The following is a 10,015-nucleotide window of genomic DNA, read 5'->3' on the forward strand; positions in this document are numbered from 1 at the left end:
AGCACACAGCAAATTCACTGATTTTTTATTGGATTTTTTTTCAGTAGCAAAACTTGCCGGGGCAGCTATCATTGCCTATCACCACTCCCTCCCTCCATCTCACTCTCTCTATTGTCTATCAACAACTGTTTGTGCAGTGAAACATATAAAAACTGAGTGCCATGAAAAAATTATTTAAGAGAGCAAAGTGAAAGCTACATAAGCCATTGCTGATGCCAAAAGAAAAATATGTGCTACTATGTTCCTGGTTCATCCTCTACTTATTCTGATGGAGCTGGTCCTAAGTATTTATGAATTAACTATACTGGAGAGAACAGAAATTCTTTTTACATTCCAAAGCTTGCAGGATGAATCTGTATAGTGAAGTAGCAAATCATTCTGCAGCTGCCATAAACTTGTTCTCTATATGCAAACAAACAACAAAAAACAAACAAATTATTCCATTAGTAGTGAGGAGGACACAGCAATGTACAGCAATGGCAGCAGGAAACTGACCTGAGCTGTGACTCAACTTTATAGAAGTCATTTTCAAGTACTTCAATTTTTCCTTTAAAATCTTAGTAAAGAAAAAAAATAACCTTTCACTGTTAAGAAGCTTTGAGCTCTGGAACAGATGACAAAAGGAGTTATATAAGTGCAAATTACTATGCTTACTCATATATATTAAGAAAATGTCCGTTTTTTATTAAATGTTTTGCTTTGTTCAGAAGAATGAGATCCATATCTTGATTTAACAAACTTTATTCAGCCCACTCAAATGACCAGTGTGTGATTCATTTGCTGTGTGCAGCAGCATTAAGCTTTGCAATAGCTTTGTCTATGCCCCATAGTGAGACGGGTTATGATCTCAAAGTCTGGCAGCCTAGGGCATGATTCGAGCTTGGATCGGAGATCTTTATGAATGCACATTATAGAGCTTTTTTGCTTCAGCAGGTGTCACATTTCCCTGAGTCACTATTGAATTAAGACCCAAATTTGGCATTAGGATGCAGTGTGCTTTTGGAGGTGTCCTTTACGCAATAATAAAGTAATATCAGGAAAGCAGCCACATGGGCAGACTTCATTTTCTGTGGTGATGCTTTACCAGGGATACATGTAGGGTTCATAACCCTTATTAGCTGCAAAGCAACATCTAGTAGTTGTTCTATTTTAAAGAAACATCAGATATTACAAAGTCTTATCTGAACTATGTTATCTTATTTTAATCCGCTTGGAAAAGATATATACAGGGTTTCTACACCTCCTGGCTGGAAGACTAGCAAGCCTGCTAATTCTTACACAGTGTGGCTGTTGCTCAGAGTTTCAGGGGTTGATACACATTCTCTCCTCTTCCATTTTCATTGCTGCCTGTCATCTACATGCCTATCAGCAAACCTTAGATTTGCTCCTCCTTAATCCACCTGGATGTAACCCTGTCCACTGACTCATCCACTGTCAGCTAAGGTCTTGCTTTCAGGGCAGCTGTTTCCAGCTGTCTGAAGTAGGATTATCTGTAGAGCCACTCCAGGAGCATTTATGGACTGTGCATTCCAAGTAGCTGCATGTTGCCTACACATCTATATTTTAATTTGCTATTCAGCATTCTCTAATAGTAATATTGCTAATAGAAAAAATGTGCTGTACGTACTAGAATAGGGACAAGAGGTTCAAAAATTGAGCTGAGAACTTCTCCACACCAGCCACAAATTGCTGAAGACAGAACAGCAGGAAGCAGAAAATAGTCTCAACATCTTTGAAGCAGGTTTGAACTTACTTTATGACCTGTCCCATCCAGATGTTGATCCAATGCATCAGAACAGCCTCAGAGCTGCCTTTGGCTGCTCACAGCTCAGAGGACTTCAGAAACTACCTTTGCTGGCAACATCCTCTTAACTTAAGCTGTTCCTACTAGGCTGGTGACAATCTAGAAGCAGGGTGGCAGCTTTGGATCACTTGGAAATCTGGCAGTGGAGGCAGATGCTTTGATGGAACAGACATTCCACACAGGGGAAGCATGAATAGAAGGTTGTAAAGCAGGCAGTATCTGGCTGAGAGATTTCTAATGCAACAAGTGCTCTGGAAAAAAAAAAAAAAAAAAAAAAAAAAAAAAGTAATGTATTGTCAGGTTTCATCTAGTGCTACTTAATTTCTCATGTGCTCAGTATGCTAACGAGTAATTAGTGCCTACTCATCATTTCCAGTGACTTGCTTTTGGCATCCAAAAGCACATCCTGTTCCAATGATTTACCTATAGAAAACTTGTTCATCAGAGCAAATAATGCTTAACTGCTTAACACTTGCTGCACAGGTTGTTGAGCTTGCTGTTCTTTCATATCAAGCTCAAGAGACAGGTAAAATCCAGCCTAAAAGGCCAAACATCTGCAAAACACTGAATGTCTGTTAAGCCAGTGGTATTGAAGTAGCCTCTGGTGAGGCTTTTGCAAAAACATCAGAAATATGGCACTCCTCACTTTTCCTTTCATAAGATTTTGAAGTCTTTATAGGCTTATGGGTGATGGCTTTCTAGAGATGCTTAGATGAAAATTAACAAAACAATCCATGACAGGATTTTCTAAATTTTGCAGGACTGTATGTCTCACTTCTGAGGATGGAGAGGGGATTTACACTTGAGCTTTGAACCCAAGTTTTACATTTGGCTGTGTCAGTGATGTAGTATGTCATCACAAAGGATTTTGAACATGAACTACATCAGCAGCGAATGTTTCAAACAAATGTTTCAAAAAGATAAATGGAGATAAAAATACAAAGGAATACAGCCATGCACCTTAGTTTCATGGAGATCCAACTCTGAAGTTATACATTCTGTGTCACTTGCTCTCTGAAGTAGATTCCAGACTGAAACAAACCTGCAAAGGTTCCATATTGTCCTCTTGCACATCTGCTTTCGTATCTGAAACTCTGTGAAGTCAAAAAGTAGGTCATGATAACATTGAACCCAAGGCTATGTCCTGAGTAGGCTTCAGACTTGGACTCCTTAACCCAAAACATCAGAGCTTTGAATGCTGACTCAGTGTGCCAAAAATACCAGCAGAGTTGAGAGCAAAGTAGTATTATTTCTATCAACTATGGGATTCATTTATGGTAGTTTAAACCGATCACAAAATTACAGCATTTTTAGAAATTTAGACTTCAGTAGCTGTAAAGTTAAATAATTGCATTGCATGAGTCAAGTAAATGGTTTAGTAATTATCTAAATAGCTGAGCTTTGGATCAAGACTATAAATTTTGTTAAGAAACAAGTTGAAGTTCAGCAGGGCAAAACAGGTATGAGTGACAGCAACTGAGTTCCAGAAGCAGCTTTGTCACAGGGTGGAAGCTGTAAGTCTTCAAAGGCCAAGTGACCCACCAAGCAAGAAGTCAGAGGATCTGTCCATGGCTGAAATTGCTGAACATGTTGACAGTTGTTGAGCACAGTGGCAAGTTGTGAAGCTATCTAGTTGATCCCCTCTGCCAAATCTTTTGGATACATTTTGGGCTAAAAAAACCAGTTGTCCTTGCAAGAGAAGCCTGAGACCATCTGAAAGGGTTAAAAAATGGTTTGTAAGCACATGCACATGCCAATTCAGTGACTTCTCTTTCATTCTTACTGCCAGCAGGAACTTGTCAAATCAATATGATTCAAACCTATCAGCCCTCAGACTTGTGGGGATTATATTTTTATTAGGAATACATATGTGTGCTCCTTTGTCCTCTCCTTAGCTCATTTTTCTTCACAGTAGGAATCATCTCAGCAAGTTTGGTATGGAGGCACATCAGCATAGTGCCACCTCCAGTGAGTACCAGGAGGCTTTCCAACAGAAAGCTGACGAATCCGCAGGATTGGAAACGATAAATGTGAGAGGGGAAGGGCAATTCGTTTTCATCATGCCGCTGGCTTTGGAGATCACTTCGCAGGCAGCTGTTTCCAAGAGGCTCTCGCCTTGTCTGCCCCGCTGTCGGAGCGCCAGTGCCAAGCTGGCTCGGCAGCTCCCGCAGCACCAGCCTCCTCCTCCCGGGGAATCGCTGCGGGATGTGACAGAGGGCTGGGGCGGTCGGGGGGGCAGGGCTAATTACTCATTGGCAGTGCGGGAAGTGTCCACGAAGAGACTGCTTTGCAGCAATTCTTTGCGTTGAGGATGTCCTGGAGCAGTCCCTGCACTGGAGGCCTAATTTATTGCCCCCCTTAGGAGAAGTATTTCTGCCGCGGGAAAGCTGTTTCCTCCCCACAGGTCCCAGGAGAGAAAACGGGCACTCACTTCATCTTTAGTCAGTCCTTTCATGAATCACCACGCTCAATGTGTGTTTCTCTGTCGAAACGGCCCTTGGGCACTCCTGAAAATTTCAGTCAGTCACTTCCCCATACCTGGCTGGTTATTTGCTGGGCAAACTTGTTTGCAGTCTGGTATCACCACTTCATCCTTTGTATTATTTTCTGCAGTGAGTGGAAAAGGCGGTTACCCTGCCAGCTACAGGTGGTGCAGGCTGTTCTCAACAATGTCACTTTAACATCAGCCTCTACAGATAGAGGCTTTGTGATTTTGTTTTTAGCTGCAGGGTATTTTCCTAGTTGCGCTTCTGCTGCCACAAAGAACACAGCTCCCTGAAATGGCTGGCTGCCGGCTAGAGCTTGCTTTCAGGAAACGGGAACTGGCATTTAGCAGTCATTCCAGTGCAAGATTTAAAGGAAAAGGTGCTTTTTATTCTCATTTTCACATACAACTTTTTGTTTGTCCCCCCAGACTGCAAAATAAACAACTGCAAAGCAAACATGTGAGTTCATTTGCATGAATACTGTGTTATGCTTCCACCACTTACAACAGATATTTTTCTGTTGAACACCTCATATGAAGACCTCCTAGAAACTAAATAACTTTTATTTATTTATTTATTTATTTGCTTGTGTTTTCATCTTAATAGGGAAAGGAAGATTAAAAAAGGGAAATAAAAATGAGTCAGAAAATGATGAATGGTATCTTCATGACTTGCACAGGAAAGTTAGAAAGTTCCAAAATTAAGGGCACTTACTTAGAATCACATGTATTAAGAAAGAAGCGTAATAGAATTAAAGCAAGATGTACATGAGAAGTTCTACAGTATAACACGTTCTGCAGTATAACACAAAGGGGATGAGAAACAAAACAGAGATCTAAGAAGGCAGTTATGTACATTAAAGTTAGTATTGGGTGAAGAGAGAAAATTAACAGCTAGACTGTGTTTTTTTGGACTGAGATAAAGAGAGAGAGAGTGAGAGAGAAAGTGGTTTCTAATTGTAGCATGCCTTCCACAGGAATGCAGACAATTGAGGATCTGAAAAAGTTGCTACACTGATGACAAGGCAGGAGGACTAAAAAAATAAAAAAAAAATTGCTGTGTTCTATTTGCTTGTCTTTGTCACTGAGTGCATAAGCCCTGGCTGATTCTTTGACAGCACAGCTTCAATGCAGCTGTGAAGGGTGCAGGAGGAAAACAAGCCTGTGCCCTGAAACACATGAACTGCTCAGGGAGCACATGCAAAACAATGAATCAGACCTTTTTTCTTGGGAAAAGCAACATGGGTCAAGGCAGGGAATGACTCTCATTTATTTCATTGCTAGCTGCAGTTCTGTTTAATCTACAGTTAATGTAAAACCTTTAGACAATATTTTCAGTCTTAGGTGCTTAAATTAAGGCTCTTAAGTCCATTTTCTGCACAGAAATGAAGGATACCTAGTTTTCAAAGGTGATGACTTTGGTGAGGTTTATTGGTTCTCTGTCAGTCCCCAGCTAGCTGCCAAAATACGGATTTACGAGTCCAGCTATAGTCAGACAAGTATAAAAAGTCTGGCCACAAAATCTACTGTTGGAGTCTGGTTGAGTGCCTTAAGAGTTTAGAGCAAAGCTTAGGAGAAAAACACAATACAACAACTTTTTGCTTGTTGCTGAACAAGCTGAGCTTTTTTAGACAGTTATTTCATGCATGTATCACACAACTGTATCAGTACATGGGTGTGCAGCAAAACCTCAATCGTTCACAGTGCCTCTGAATAGCTGGGTGTTTCTCACCCCCTGCTAAGTCATCTTAAAGCTTTAGCTTGCTAAAAACCTAAGATGCATCTGTTTGTGAGAAAAAATAATCAATACCATGCCATAGTCCAACCCCACCAGCTAGTCTAGGAGCAGTGGGGGCAATGCAGGTCACTGATCAGTGGTGGGTGAAGAAGGCAAGCCTTGGACCAGTGTTCCCCAGCACAGGGCTCCTTCCCCAGCACAGGGCTCCATCCCCAACCCAGCCTGCTTCTCACATAGCTCTTATTTCCCTCTCCTTGTGAAAAGCCTGTTGAAGTCTGCCAGCAGGAAAGAGATAAACTTGCCCATAAAATGCAATGTGCTTTCTCCCCTGAGAGAGAAGGTAAAAATCATAGAATCATGGAATCATAGAATCCTAGGGGTTGGAAGGGACCTTGAAAGATCATCTAGTCCAACACCCCTGCCAGAGCAGGGTCACCTAGAGTACATCACACAGGAAGGCATCCAGGCGGGTTTTGAATGTCTCCAGTGAAGAAGACTCCACAACCTCTCTGGGCAGCCTGTTCCAGTGCTCTGTCACTCTCACAGTAGAAAAAAAAAAATTCTGATATTCACTTTAAACCTCCTATGCTCCAATTTGTATCCATTACTCCTTGTCCTATCACTGGTCATCACTGAAAAAAGCTTAACTCCATCTTCTTGATACTCACCCTTTACGTATTTGTAAACATTGATGAGGTCATCCCTCAGTCTCCTTTTCTCCCAACTAAAGAGACCCAGCTCCCTCAGCCTTTCCTCATAAGGGAGATGTTCCACTCCCTTAATCATCTCTGTGGCTCTGTGCTGGATTCTTTCAAGCAGTTCCCTGTTCTTCCTGAACTGAGGGGCCCAGAACTGGACACAATATTCCAGATGAGGCCTCACCAGGGCAGAATAGAGGGGGAGGAGAACCTCTCTTGACCGACTAGCCACCCCCCTTCTAATGCACCCCAGGATGCCATTGGCCTTCTTAGCCACAAGGGCACACTGCTGGCTCATGGTCATCGTCCTGTCTACCAGGACCCCCAGGTCCCTTTCACCTACACTGCTCTCCAGCAGGTCAGCCCCCAACCTGTACTAGTACATGGCGTTTTTCTCCCCCAAATGCAAAACTCTACACTTGCCCTTGTTGAACTTCATCAGGTTTTTCCCCGCCCAAGTCTCCAGCCTGTCTAGGTCTCTCTGAATGGCAGCACAGCCTTCTGGTGTGTCAGCCACTCCTCCCAGCTTGGTGTCATCAGCAAACTTGCTGAGGGTACATTCTATACCCTCATCCAGGTCATTGATGAAGATGTTGAACAACACCGGTCCCAGTACCGGCCCCTGAGGGACTCCACTAGTCACAGGCCTCCAACTAGATTCTGCCCCATTGACTACAACTCTCTGACTTCTTCCTTTCAACCAGTTCTTGATCCACCTCACTGCCTGATCATCAAACCCATACTTGATCAACTTATCTACAAGGATGCTGTGGGAGACGGTGTCAAATGCTTTACTGAAATAAAGAGAGACCACATCCACTGCTCTACCATCATCTATCCACCTAGTAATTTCCTCATAGAAGGCTATAAGGTTAGTCAAACATGACTTACCCTTGGTAAAACCGTGTTGACTGCTCTTGATGACCCCCATGTCCTTGATATGCCTAGAGATAGTGCCAAGGACAAGTTGTTCCATTACCTTTCCAGGGATGGAGGTGAGGCTGACCGGTCTATAGTTACCCGGGTCCTCCTTCTTGCCCTTCTTGTAGACTGGAGTGATGTTTGCTATCCTCCAGTCCTCAGGCACCTCTCCTGTTACCCATGACTTACTGAAGATGATGGAGAGTGGACTAGCAATGACCTCCGCCAGCTCCCTCAGCACCCTTGGATGCATTTCATCCGGACAAAATCGATTTATGGATGTCCAGATTACTCAACTGATCCCTAACCCAATCCTCATCTACCTTAGCAAACTCCTCCTTTATCTTGACTTCTTCTGGGGCTATGTGAAACTGGGGGTCATGGGGAAATCCTGCAGGAGTAAAGACAGAGGCAAAGAAGGCGTTCAGCACCTCTGCCTTCTTTATATCCTCTGTCACCAGGGCACCCACCTCATTCAGCAGTGGGCCTATATTGCCTCTGGTATTAGTTTTGTTGGCTATGTATTTGAAAAAGCCCTTTCTATTGTCCTTAACCTGACTTGCAAGGTTAAGTTCCAAGGAGGCCTTAGCTTCCCTACATTCTCTGACAACAGTCCTATATTCCTCCCAAGTGACCAGCCCCTCCTTCCATGATCTATAGATTTTCCTCTTCCACTTGAGTTTGCCCAGCAGTTCCTTTTTTAACCACGCTGGTCTCCTAGCTCCCTTACTAGATTTTCTACCTATTGGGACACACTGATCCTGTGCTTGCAAGAAGTGGTCCTTGAATGTTGACCAGCTATCTTGAGCCCCTTTACCTTCTAGCACTCTGTCCCATGGGACTTCCCTTAACAATTGATTGAGGAGGCCGAAGTTTGCTTTGTGGAAGTCCAGGGTTCTGGTCCTGCTGGGTATTCTGTTCCTCCCACACAGGATCCTGAACTCCACCATCTCGTGGTCACTGCAGCCAAGGCTGCCATTGACCACCACTGCTTCAACAAGGCCCTCCTTGTTGGTGAGCACAAGACCCAGCAGCGCTCCTCTTCTAGTTGGCTTGTCCACCATTTGCATTAAGAAGTTGTCATCAATGCACTGGAGGAACCTCCTAGACTGTGAAAGGCTGGCTGTGTAAGTCTTCCAGCAGATATCGGGGTAGTTAAAATCTCCCATGAGGACCAAGGACTGTAGTTGTGAGGCTGCTTTCAGCTGCCTGTAGAAAGCCTCATCAACAAAATTACTTACTCATTCAACTGCCCTTGCTCTATGTGGTGTCTAGCATAGGCAGACATGTTAGGGATGGACGGCAGGAGAAGAGAGAGAGGTGAAGCAAAGGGATCTGTAAAGTTTTCACCTGTTTGAAGTTCCCTGGGAAGACGATGTAGGCAATCCTAGGATTGCCTACATTGCTTCTTTTCCACATATTTCCTTAAATATTGCTTTGTTTTTCTATACATAGGGAGGTACAAGTAGATCAGAGTAAATTAAATGGTGATTTTGTTTTCTGAATTTAATTGTATTTGCACTGCTCTCTGGAGAACAAAAGTCACTGTAAGAATCCCTTCTAATCAGAAGGTAAAAGTCTTTTACAATATTAAACCATTGGCAAATTAAGTAAAATATTTTTTTAAACCCACCAAAACCCTAAGAGAATAGAGGAGGTACCACTTAGTTTTTCAGAGACAACCACCAGTAGTTTATTCTACTCCATTATACTTCAGCTTGTTAAAAACCTATGATGCATCTATTTGTGAGAAAAAATAGATCACTCCTGGTTGATTCATGACTTTTTCACACCATTGGCACAAAACCTCAGTTGCAAAAAAAAGAATTATGAAGTTTTTTTATAGGTATTTCTAAAGTTTATCTGAAAACCGTGTCCAGTTCAAGACTTTTTGGTATTAATCAGTCTGAATATCAATGAAGAACACTCAGCCAGGTAAAGTCAAGAGTAGGTGTGCTAAGGGACCAAAGGAAAAACATAAAAATAATTTGGACCTTGGTAGACAGGGAGCATTGTTATTCTCTGGAAAATTATGAAACCTTACTTACAGGTTCCTAGAAACACTATAAAGGACCTCATGGGAATTATTAAGACAGATGCAGAACTGCCTTATTGATCATGATCTATTTGATCCACAAAAAGCTGCCAGCCTTCGTACTACAGATTGGACTGGTGTTGCTGCATCCGGGCACATCTTCTGCCATCCTTTAAAGGTCCAGGTTAATATATTGCTTTTATGTAGAGCATTTGAACATCTCTTCATGAAAGGGGGTGAAGAAAGTAAAGAGCACCAGAAAAAGAGAAAAAAGGAGTCTGAAGAGCAGATATAATTGTCCTGTAAACTGCTGATAGAGGCTTTTGGTAGCGAC

The sequence above is a fragment of the Apus apus genome, chromosome 1 (genome assembly GCF_020740795.1).
Source record: "Apus apus isolate bApuApu2 chromosome 1, bApuApu2.pri.cur, whole genome shotgun sequence".
NCBI classification, from domain to species: Eukaryota; Metazoa; Chordata; class Aves; order Apodiformes; family Apodidae; genus Apus; species Apus apus.